Genomic DNA, 12558 nt, shown 5'->3' with positions numbered 1-12558 from the left:
ATGTAGGAGAGACTGTTATGGGGGATATGTAGGAGAGACTGTTATGGGGATATGTAGGAGAGACTGTTATGGGGGATATGTAGGAGAGACTGTTATGGGGGATATGTAGGAGAGACTGTTATGGGGATATGTAGGAGAGACTTATGGAGGATGTGTAGGAGAGACTGTTATGGGGGATATGTAGGAGAGACTGTTATGGGGGATATGTAGGAGAGACTGATATGGGGGATATGTAGGAGAGACTGATATGGGGGATATGTAGGAGAGACTGTTATGGGGGATATGTAGGAGAGACTGTTATGGGGGATATGTAGGAGAGACTGATATGGGGGATATGTAGGAGAGACTGTTATGGGGGATATGTAGGAGAGACTGTTATGGGGGATATGTAGGAGAGACTGTTATGGGGGATATGTAGGAGAGACTGTTATGGAGGATGTGTAGGAGAGACTGTTATGGGGGATATGTAGGAGAGACTGTTATGGGGATATGTAGGAGAGACTGTTATGGGGATATGTAGGAGAGACTGTTATGGGGGATATGTAGGAGAGACTGTTATGGGGGATATGTAGGAGAGACTGTTATGGGGATATGTAGGAGAGACTTATGGAGGATGTGTAGGAGAGACTGTTATGGGGGATATGTAGGAGAGACTGTTATGGGGGATATGTAGGAGAGACTGATATGGGGGATATGTAGGAGAGACTGTTATGGGGGATGTGTAGGAGAGACTGTTATGGAGGATGTGTAGGAGAGACTGTTATGGGGGATGTGTAGGAGAGACTGTTATGGAGGATGTGTAGGAGAGACTTATGGAGGATGTGTAGGAGAGACTGTTATGGGGGATGTGTAGGAGAGACTGTTATGGAGGATGTGTAGGAGAGACTGTTATGGGGGATGTGTAGGAGAGACTGTTATGGGGGATATGTAGGAGAGACTTATGGAGGATGTGTAGGAGAGACTGTTATGGGGGATGTGTAGGAGAGACTGTTATGGGGGATGTGTAGGAGAGACTGTTATGGAGGATGTGTAGGAGAGACTGTTATGGGGGATGTGTAGGAGAGACTGTTATGGGGGATGTGTAGGAGAGACTGTTATGGGGGATATGTAGGAGAGACTGTTATGGGGGATATGTAGGAGAGACTGTTATGGAGGATGTGTAGGAGAGACTGTTATGGGGGATGTGTAGGAGAGACTGTTATGGGGGATGTGTAGGAGAGACTTATGGAGGATGTGTAGGAGAGACTGTTATGGGGGATGTGTAGGAGAGGTCTGTTATGGGGGATATGTAGGAGAGACTTATGGAGGATGTGTAGGAGAGACTGTTATGGAGGATGTGTAGGAGAGACTGTTATGGGGGATGTGTAGGAGAGACTGTTATGGGGGATGTGTAGGAGAGACTGTTATGGAGGATGTGTAGGAGAGACTGTTATGGGGGATGTGTAGGAGAGACTGTTATGGGGGATGTGTAGGAGAGACTGTTATGGGGGATGTGTAGGAGATACTGTTATGGGGGATATGTAGGAGAGACTGTTATGGCGATGTGTAGGAGAGACTGTTATGGGGATGTGTAGGAGAGACTGTTATGGGGGATATGTAGGAGAGACTGTTATGGGGATATGCAGGAGAGGACGGTTATGGGGGATATGCAGGAGAGGACTGTTATGGGGGATATGTGGGAACGGATTGTTTGGGGATAAGTAGGAGAGGTCTGTGGGTGATGGTGGGGCGGTGCTGGCACTGGGATGGGTATGCCTTGTTTTAACAGTATTGGGTGTAAAATCTTCAGGGGCTTTCTCAAGTTTGAAAGTAATCCCCTATCCATGGAAGTTTTATCCAGTGATGGACTTTATGAATAAAACGTTTATTGTATTATCATTATAAAAACAAGGACGATGGCATACCACTTATACTGTGGAGGCAAAACCAACACGTTTCGACAGCTAGGTCTTAGTCATTCCAATCGCTGTGGGTCTGACCCTCTGAAATCCCCTATGTGAATCATACACAGGTCGATCACACTGCCGCGCCATTCTTTCTAATGGGCGTGCTGAAGACCAGCCGAGCACAGAGCTTGGCATTGTTAGAAAAAAATGTAAATCCTGTCCTGGCTGTATTTGGAGTTGCCGCAGGCACTTTCTGTGCTCACACCACCTCTTGGTGAGTCAGAGTGTACACCTATACCTGGCATCGGCCCATGCACCCATGCTGCCAATCGCCTGATAAACAAGAAAAAGGCTCATTTATACCAGTATAAAAATAATCGGCAGCACATCCCCCATGTAAGCAGGTGATGTGCTGCCGATAACAGGATACTGGACAGTATCTGGATTGCATTAGCCATTGGTCTGTCCTCCAGTTTGTGTGGGCCCGCTGAACTGGCCAGGAAATGAGCCCTGATCGACTTCTATATTGTAGATCTGTGCTTATTAATGGGCATTTAGAACAACAGCGATCCCTCCCGGCTCCCCTGTACACATGCACATCCAGCCAGTGCTGTCCCCAACAGGATAAGTAATAACAATCTGATCAGTGGGGGTCCGACTGCTTGGCCATCTACTGATCTCGGGATCAGAGCTCTAGAATGCCCCCAAAGGAATGGAGTGTTGGCCACGCATGCTGGAGAAAGCCGTGTGCTGTACTTCGCTATCTCCGCCGGTCCCATACACTTTCAGTTGTGTGCACTTACAAAAGAAGTATTCAACCCCTTTAATAATGACTCCTTGCAAGTGCAACCTCCACCCCTCTGGTCAGGTCAACGCTAGCACGCATGAGCCACCATCTTCACCACCTGTCCAGTCAAACCCTGCGCACCACTCCCCCAACCATTTGTCCAGTCAAACACTGGTGGCCATGACCACATATACAAGACACCACCCCACCAGCCTCCTTCTCCCCCAGTCCGGACTGGTTACATAGCGTGCACTAACATGGAGAGATGGTGATGAAGTACTCAGAGCACGCACTGGAGCTGTCGCTCACTTCTCAGCAGTGCTTCAGTGGAATAAGTGATCTTTGCACAAATTGGATTAGTGCTCCTCTCCGCTATTCATCTGCAGTTGCTACCGGCCGGTGTGTGAACTATATGATGAATGCGACACTCCACCCTGTGCATCACTTAACCACCCCCCTAGTTGCCCGCGGAGGAGCTGCAGGAAGAGCCTTTAACAAGACAATGTGGCACCGACCTCCACTATACGATGCCTTAGAATGCAACTGCATGGAGAGAAATATGTGGTTCTTATGAACTGGTGGTAATTTGCATCAATGAGGTTGACTGGCATTAGGGTACTAGTCTGCAGTCACTCTATGTGCTTTCACTGCACACTGTGAGGATTCTCTGGTGACAGGCATGTGACCACAGGTATGCTATTTGCATACATGAGGCCACGTGCTGACTAGATGTGAGAAGCGTATTTCAATGTAAGTGTATTGGACAAGGCCACTTCTAGTCTGCATGTGGCCTGAAGAATGCTTACTTGCATTCTCATGACTGCCCTCTCCTGGCATTGGAGAATCATCACCGTGCGCAGTGTACTCGCTGGGAGGATTCCCAAGTTTGCAGTCACATAGAGTATCTGTCTTGACTCTGTTGTCGGGTGTCCCGAGACCAGGGACTCCTTCCCTGTCCTTAACGCTAGGGGCATCCTAGCTCACCCTGTTCCCCGAATTACTTCTGATGGTGAAGACGCTGGGGCCACATAGCTAGCCGTAGCTTCTGAATCCGCCCTCAGTTTGTACCCTTCCCCACTCAGGGAAGAGCGAAGTAGCAGTGTACCATAATACACCAACCAGACTAACAAGGTAATACGAACAGGGATAAAGGAAAATACCAGTCATGCATACATAAACAACAGAGGAATACACCATGGAGTGGAGGATGGGGTAAAACCAAAGTAGGAGAAGAAGGTAAATTAGCACACACCCAAAACCTAGCCATAGTCACAGATAAACACCTAAAATAACAACCTCCAGCTATGCAGCACAAGCTACTCAGACAATGAGTGCTAGCTAGGGCCCAGTTTGTATAGGAGATATCAGTGGCTAACATTGAGAGCCTTAATGCAGGAAAGCCTCCATGAACTCTCAACTGAGCAGATTAACCCCTGCGCTGCTAAAATAAAACTGCACCATAAATGAAGGTGAAGTGCTTTTAATCAGTGCAGGAATAAGAGAAATCAGATGGTGCGGTCATCTGGCTCTTCTAAGTCGCGGCAAACCGATCTGCAGTCTTGTACACTACAGCCAGACAACACCTTTAAACCTATGTGTGTTGCTTGGACACATGTCAAGAACCACAGCACAGCTGCACCTTGTAAATATACCCTATAAACCTTAAATATGCGGTACGTCAACACTTTCCAAGAACTGTTTCTATTGCCATTCCATAAAAAGAAAAAATCTACGTCAAAGTTTTACATTTGATTTCCTTGTATATGCAGCTAAACTGTTTCCATGAACAAACCAATTTTGCCTTCCGCACCTTTTCTCAACATCTGATTTATTCTGTTTCCTCGTTTTTTCTTTTAAAACTTTAAAAAGAAAAACTTTTAAAAATGTTTATAATTTATCTATCCGCACAAAATTACTGTTCAAACCAAGCACAGGTTCTCGGTGCCCCTTGTCGTGGCTGAGCAGAACACTGCAACTTCCCAGCCACTTGTTTTCTATCCATCTCCACTCTCTTCGTCTTTGAATGACATCTCAAGCTTTACAAGATCCAAGTGTCTAGCTGGGTGAGGGAGAAGCAAGGTGCACAATCACGGGGAGAGGGAGGGGAAGCCCAAACACTAGGTAAGGGGGGAGTGGAAACCCCTAGGCAGATCTAATAACACCCTGTCTCGCTTGACTTCCCTAAATATGTTCTGCACCTATCGCCGAGCAGGAACCTAATCCCTGCTTGACCCTAGCGATGGCCCAGGATAAGGAGGGGACAGGGAAAAGCTAGTCAGCCCCCACTACAACTAAAGACTGGGTTTTCAAACAAGGGGATACACTTAGCTTGATAAGACCACTGAGATATCACGCCAGCCATCCTGCATGAGTACTCCAAGAAGGCACTAGCTGACTGCTAGTACTTCCAACCAGACGTGTAAATTAAGCTAACAGCAGCACCTTGCTGAAGAGACTGAAGGTATTTAAACCTTCAGCAAGGGTGTGTTAATTAGCAGCTGAAGGTGAAGGTAACTGTTGGGTCCTAGAGGGAGAAGGATCACTCCATAGCGATGTAGGTGATTGCAGAGCTAATCGTAATGACCTTCTACAGCCGGATCCAGGATGACTGTCGCACCTAACAAACCTGTGACACCAAGGGAGGATGGAGATAGAGAGAAAACAAGAAGGTACATGGCCCTGACAATGGTGCACAGAGCGTCTGTGCTTGGTTTGAGCAGTCATTTTGTGCTTACAGAGTCGCTTTATGTACATCGTGTGGCATAATTGGTGCATTGATGGCATTTCCAGTCTTACGTTATATCACAAGATCGGTTCCTCTGCATTATAGCAGTCTTTGTAACAAAAACATATTGCGGCTTAAAGGATGCAGCGCACAATGTAACGTTAAATCTCATTTGTGACCATTAGTTCTGGCAGAGCTGCTAGGCGGCTCGTGTCTGCGCTCTGCTTTAGAGCGACCATGTTGTCTTTTGTTGCGTTAGCATTTCTGTCTTAAGCTCGCCTGCCTATCTCCGAATGAAGACGAGAAGATCATCAGACGTCAAGGATTTACATAAATTACGCTTTTAGCTACTTCTCGTCCCTTTGATGAAGACAGATCACCCGGCCCCAAGGACTTTTAGTGGTACTATGTGATAAGGAGAATGTCAGCAGCATCTCACATCCTGAAGGTTTCATTGCAGTAGTGGAGCACGCAGGGCAGATGTCAGCCCGGAAAAACATGATTAATATATTCTTACCGTAGGAAGGCAAAAGAAATTATATTTGTAGAGATACTTGGGCGTAAATCACCATAGGATCTTGTAAAATGGGCTCTTTTTTTATATTTTCGCTTGCAATTCACGCACCTATTATATGATTTGTATGGCAGAACACAAATTTTTTATAGAACTTCGTTGTGCTATCCCATTTACTGATGCTTTTTATACATGAGGCAGTGTTTGTGCCGCATTATACTTTTTTTTTTTTTTTAGGGCTCCTGCATTCGAAAGTATTTTCGATCCAAGTGCTATCGATTAAAAAACGAACAGTACTCGGAGCAATGTTATTCATTTGGGGCAGCGCAGATGAACGATTTTGTTCTCAAACCGAAAAAATCTCAGAATGCACCAGTTTCCAGACTTCTCCATTCAAGTCTATTCAAGTCTTGTGTTCTTTAGCCCAAACAAGTCTCTTCTGCTTGTTGCCTGTTCTTAGCAGTGGTTTCCTAGCAGCTATTTTACCATGAAAGCCTGCTGCACAAAGTCTCCTCTTAAGGCCTCTTTTCCATTTGCGAGAAACACGTCCGTGTCTCGCATGTGGAAACGAAGTTCTGGTGCCGGCACACTGGAGCGGAGCGTGCGGCTCCATGTGTTGCTATGCGGCCGCACGCTCCGCTCCGGAGTGCTGGCACCAGAGCTTCGTTTCCACATGCGAGACACGGACGTGTTTCTCGCAAATGGAAACAAGCCCTAACAGTTGTTGTAGAGATGTCTGCTGCTAGAACTCTGTGTGGCATTGACCTGGTCTCTAATCTGAGCTGCTGTCAACCTGCGATTTCTGAGGCTGGTGATTCGGATAAACTTATCCTCAGAAGCAGAGGTGACTCTTGGTCTTCCTTTCCTGGGGCAGTCCTCATGTGAGCCAGTTTCTTTGTAGCGCTTGATGGTTTTTGCCACTGCACTTGGGGACACTTTCAAAGGTTTCCCAATTTTTCGGACTGACTGACCTTCATTTCTTAAAGTAATGATGGCCACTCGTTTTTCTTTACTTTGCTGCTTTTTTCTTGCCATAATACAAATTCCAAGAGTCTATTCAGTAGGACTATCAGCTGTGTATCCACCAGACTTCTGCACAACACAACTGATGGTCCCAACCCCATTTATAAGGCAAGAAATCCCACTTATTAAACCTGACAGGGCACACCTGTGAAGTGAAAACCATTCCCGGTGACTAACCTCTTGAAGCTCATCAAGAGAATGCCAAGAGTGTGCAAAGCAGTCATCAAAGCAAAAGGTGGCTACTTTGAAGAACCTAGAATATAAGACATAATTTCAGTTGTTTCACACTGTTTTGTTAAGTATATAATTCCACATGTGTTAATTCATAGTTTGATACCTTCAGTGTGAATTTACAATTTTCATAGTCATGAAAATACAGAAAAATCTTTAAATGAGAAGGTGTGTCCAAACTTTTGGTCTGTACTGTATACCGCAGTAAGTGCTCCGTGAGCCGGTGTGCCACTCCATAGAAAATAGCCACAATGGATACAATAGATAGATGGATACGATAGATAGATGGATACGATAGATAGATGGATACGATAGATGGATACGATAGATAGATGGATACGATAGATAGATGGATACGATAGATGGATACGATAGATAGATGGATACGATAGATGGATACGATAGATAGATGGATACGATAGATGGATACGATAGATAGATGGATACGATAGATAGATGGATATGATAGATAGATGCAATAGATGGATAGGATAGATAGATAGATGGATACGATAGATGGATACGATAGATAGATGGATACGAAGTCCAAAAAAAGAAACAAAGTATACCCGCACTGCTGTCATTCGCGATCACCTATCGGCGTGCTGCAATGTGCTGTACCAGCCCCTATACCTCCTACTGAATGCATGGGCATAAGGGGTGCTCAACCAAAAAGATATATAATTCAAAAGCAAAAGAAAAAAAGTGGTTAGCACTCACCAAACCCGATGCTGTAAAAAGTCTTTATTTGGACATGGACAGGGAGAACATGATGTCTGAATGATGACAGCTGTTTCGTGCTACATGCGCTTCCACAGATCCCGATGGATCACCGAGGGTTTGGTGAGTACTAACCACTTTTTTTCTTTTGCTTTTGAGATAGATGGATACGATAGATGGATCACACATGCGAGAAACTCGGACGAGTCTCGCATCTTAATACCGGCACTGCTGCCGGCACTCGGGAGCAGAGCGTGCTGTTGCATGTATTTCTATGCAGCCACACACTCCGGTCCCAAGTGCCGGTGACACTGCCGGGTATTAAGATGCGAGACTCATCCGAGTTTTTCGCATGCGTGATCCCGGCCTTAAATAAAGACACATACAACCATGAAATCTGCGTTAGGCCGTGGTCACACTGGCGAGAAACTCACACAACACTCTCACTTCAATACCCGGCACTGCCGCAGGCACTTGGGACCGAAGTGTGTGGCTGCATGTATTTCTATGCAGCTGAACGCTCCGGTCCTGAGTGCCCACGGCAGTGTGGGGTATTTACCTCGGCCTTAAATGCAATATGTGTAATTTAAAAATAAAAAAAAATGGCGTGGGCTCCCGCGCAATTTTCTGCGCAGGGAGGGATAGCCAGTGACTGGGGGACTGATATTTGTAGCCTGGGAAGGGGTTAATACCCATGGAGCTTCCCAGGCTATTAATATCAACCCGCAGCTGTCTGCGTAGCCTTTACTGGCTATAAAAATAGGGGGACCCCCCCAAAAAATGATGTGGGGTCCCCCTATAATTTATAGCCAGAAAGGCTATGCAGACAGCTGATATTCATAGCCTAGAGAGGGACCATGGATATTGCCCCCACCCCAATCGCCCCCCCCCCCCCCCCCCCGGCTACAAATACCAGCTCCCAGCTGCCCCAGAAATGTAAGATGCGCCAATTCCAGCGCTTAGCCTATCTCTTCCCACTCCCGAGTAGCGGTGGGATATGGGGTAATAAGGGGTTAATGACACCTTAGGTGACATTAAGCACAGTTAAAAATGGTGAGGCATCAATAAGACGCCTATCCATTATTAATACTAGTAAAGTCTAAAGAAAAAAAGTATTTTAATGAAATGATTCCACACACTTTTTGACCATATCTTTATTGTACGCCCAATCCTCTTGAAGACCCTCATCCTACAAAAAAAACAAACCAAATTCATACTCCCTGTCCGCAGATATCCCATAACGAGTGTCCCACGATGAGTCCAGCTCTGCTACATCTGGATGCCTGACATCCAGACATAGCAGAGCTTGTAGATGATTGCCAGAGATAACTCTCCAGCGATCACCTACATTCTAGCACTCATGGTCAGCTGACCGTGAGAACCAGCCTAGTGTGACCGGAGATAACCCCCGGTCACGTGCACGGCAGTTCTCGTGGTCAGCTATCGCGAGAACTTATCCTACCGTGAGAACTGCAGTGGACGTGGGGCTTCCGGCGGTGGGACAGGTAAGCCAGCATGTGCCATACGTAGTAAGCTGCATTAACGCAGTTACTATGCATTTCACTAATCATTAGATGCGGTTTTACCGCATCTAAAGATTATCTATGGGAAATTTACGGCGCTGCAACGGAACGTCGCCGCACTGTAAACAGACATGCTGCATTCTGAAAAGACGTGCCGCACGTCCGTTTACATAGGTCTGCCGCCTGTGTGTTTTACCGCTTAGTGGAGACGTGATTTCATGAAATCGCCTCCACTATGCTGTAACATCTGGAAGCTGCGTGTTTGACGCTGCGGCTCTGCGCATACTGGAGGATGTTGCAGGCAGCAGAATGTTCTCCATGGCTCTGAGCCGGCGTCAGCACCCGGTTTACCCAGGCAAGTGCCAAGGCCCTGACCGGGGGGGGGGGGGAGGGAGTGGGCACTTGCCGTCGGAGACACCGGAGCGCTATGAGTGCCAAGTGTCTGTGCCAGTGCCGATGCCCGCGAGACGTTCAGGTCAACCGGCATGATGACATCACGTCTCTGCGCCCTCTGCTTGAACAGTCACAGTACAGAGAGCCAGAAGACGGTGAGGAGTCCGGAGCAGAGCAGCAGCCAGTGAGGAGAGGTGAGTATTTCATTTTTTTGTTCATGTTTGGAGCATTATATGGGGCCCATCATATATGGAGCATAATACCCTGGAGCATCATATATGGGGCCCATCATACACTGGAGCATCTTATGGAAACCACTATACTGTATATGGAACATTATATGGGGCCCATTACATATGGAGCATTATATGGGGACTATTCTGTATGGAGCAATATATGGGGCACATTATGCTCTATGGGGCCCATCCTATACTGTATGGAGCATCATATGGGGCCCATCAAATATTGGAGCATTACAGTGCCTTGCAAAAGTATACGGCTCCCCTGGAACTTTTCAACCTTTTCCCACATATTATGCTTCAAACATAAAGATACCAAATATAAATTTTTAGTGAAGAATCAACAATAAGTGGAACACAATTGTGAAGTTGAACGAAATTTATTGGTCATTTTAAATTTGAATTTCCACAAAAATTCAAAATAACCAATACATTTTGTTCAACTTCACAATTGTGTTCTACTTGTAGTTGATTCTTCACCAAAAATTTACATTTGGTATCTTTATGTTTGAAGCATGATATGTGGGAAAAGGTTGAAAAGTTCCAGGGAGCCGTATACTTTCGCAAGGCACTGTGTATGGAGCCCATCATATACTCTATGGAACATTATATGGGACCCATTATGTATCTAGCAATATATGGGGCTCATTATTCTTTATGAAGCATTATATGGGGCTCATTATACAGTATGGAGCAATATATGGGGCCTATTATATACTGTATGGAGCAATTTATTGGCTCATTATACTGTATGGAGCAAAATGTGGTGCCCATAATGTATGGAGCAATATATGGGGCTCATTATTCTGTGTGGAGCAATATATGGGGCTCGTTATTCTGTATGGAGCAATATATGGGGCTCATTATTCTGTATGGAGCATTATGTGGTACCCATAATACTGTATGGAGCACTATGTGGTGCCCATAATATTATATGGAGCACTATGTGGTGCCCATAATACTGTATGGAGGACTATACTGTCTGGTTTCAGACCTATTGTAGAATTTCCAATAGATATCAATCATGTAATGTCAGAAGTGAAATCTTTGGCATTGTACTACACCTATATTCCTCTGACATATCTGTGCATCATTAATTGTGGTATGTGTTAAAGGGCTCACTGAGACTCTTTCAGCCGGGGCCCACGAAAACCTGAAGCCGGCCCTCCAATGTCTCTCTACATTTTCTCAGTGTGAACTTTCTCTCATCAGTGAAGAGCACAAGGTGCCAATGTCGAATCTGTCAATCTTGGAGTTCTCTGGCAAATGCCAATCGCCCTGTACGGTGTTGGGCAGTAAGCAGAACATCCACTTGTGGACATCAGGCCCTCGTACCAACCTTATGGAGTCTGATTCTGACAGTTTGAGCAGACACAGGGATATTAATGACATGCTGGAGGTCATTTTGCAGGGCTGTGGCACTGCTTCTGCTTTTCCTTCTAGCCCAAAGGAGAAGGTAGCAGTCCTGCTGCTGGGTTGTTGCCCTTCTACAGCCCCCTCCATCTTACGGTGTACTGATCTGTCTCCTGGTATCTGCTCTATGGTCTGGACACTACGCTGACAAACAGCAAACCTTGCCACAGCTCACATTGATGTGCCATCCTGAATGAGCTGCACTACCTGAGCAACATCAGCCTCATGCTACTGTACAGTACTTCTAGATGTCAGAGCAATGACAAAATGCAAAAGTGACCAAAACAACAGACAAAAAGGATGAGAACAGATAAATGGTCTGTGGTCACCACCTGCAGAACCACTCCTGTATAGAGGTTGTCTTGCTAATTGTCTATCATTTCTACTTGTTGTCTGTTCTATTTGCACAACAGCAGGAGAAATTTATTCACAATCGGTGTTTCTTCTAACTGGACAGGATGATTTCACAGATGTGATTGACTTGGAGTTACATTGTGTTGTTTAAGGGTATGTTTCCATGTTCAGGATTGCCTGCACTTTGGACGCAGCGGATACCCCGCTCCACCCAAAGTGCTACCCTGTTGCACGCGTGGTGATTCCACATGTGTTCATAGAACACATGCGGAATCAGCGCATCGTATTCATAGACTGGGTCATTGACCTTGCGGAGACAGAGCATCTCCGTAAAATAAATAGACACGCTGCAGTCTGTAAAGATGTGCCGCATGTATGGTTGTGCAGGGCCGCCGGATGCCACCCTGCACGCATAGTGGAGACGGTATTTCATAAAATCCTCTCCACTATGCTGTAACATCTGGATGCTTCGGATTGGACGCTGTGGCTGTAGGCAGCGTCCAATCCGCAGCAAATACTGAAGGTTTCCTGAACATGGAAACATACCCTAAGTTTATGTTTCCATGGGGCATATTCCTTCAGTATTTTCTGCGGATTGGACACTGCGTACAGCCACAGCGTCCAATCCGCAGCGTCCAGATGTTACAGCATAGTGGAGGGCATTTTATGAAATACCATCTCAACTATGCGTACAAACACGCAGACCGCTTCCCTGCATAACCGTACATGCAGCGCATCTTTCTAGAGCGC

The sequence above is a fragment of the Ranitomeya imitator genome, chromosome 9 (genome assembly GCF_032444005.1).
Source record: "Ranitomeya imitator isolate aRanImi1 chromosome 9, aRanImi1.pri, whole genome shotgun sequence".
NCBI lineage: Eukaryota > Metazoa > Chordata > Amphibia > Anura > Dendrobatidae > Ranitomeya > Ranitomeya imitator.
Note: the sequence above shows the minus strand (reverse complement) of the source record.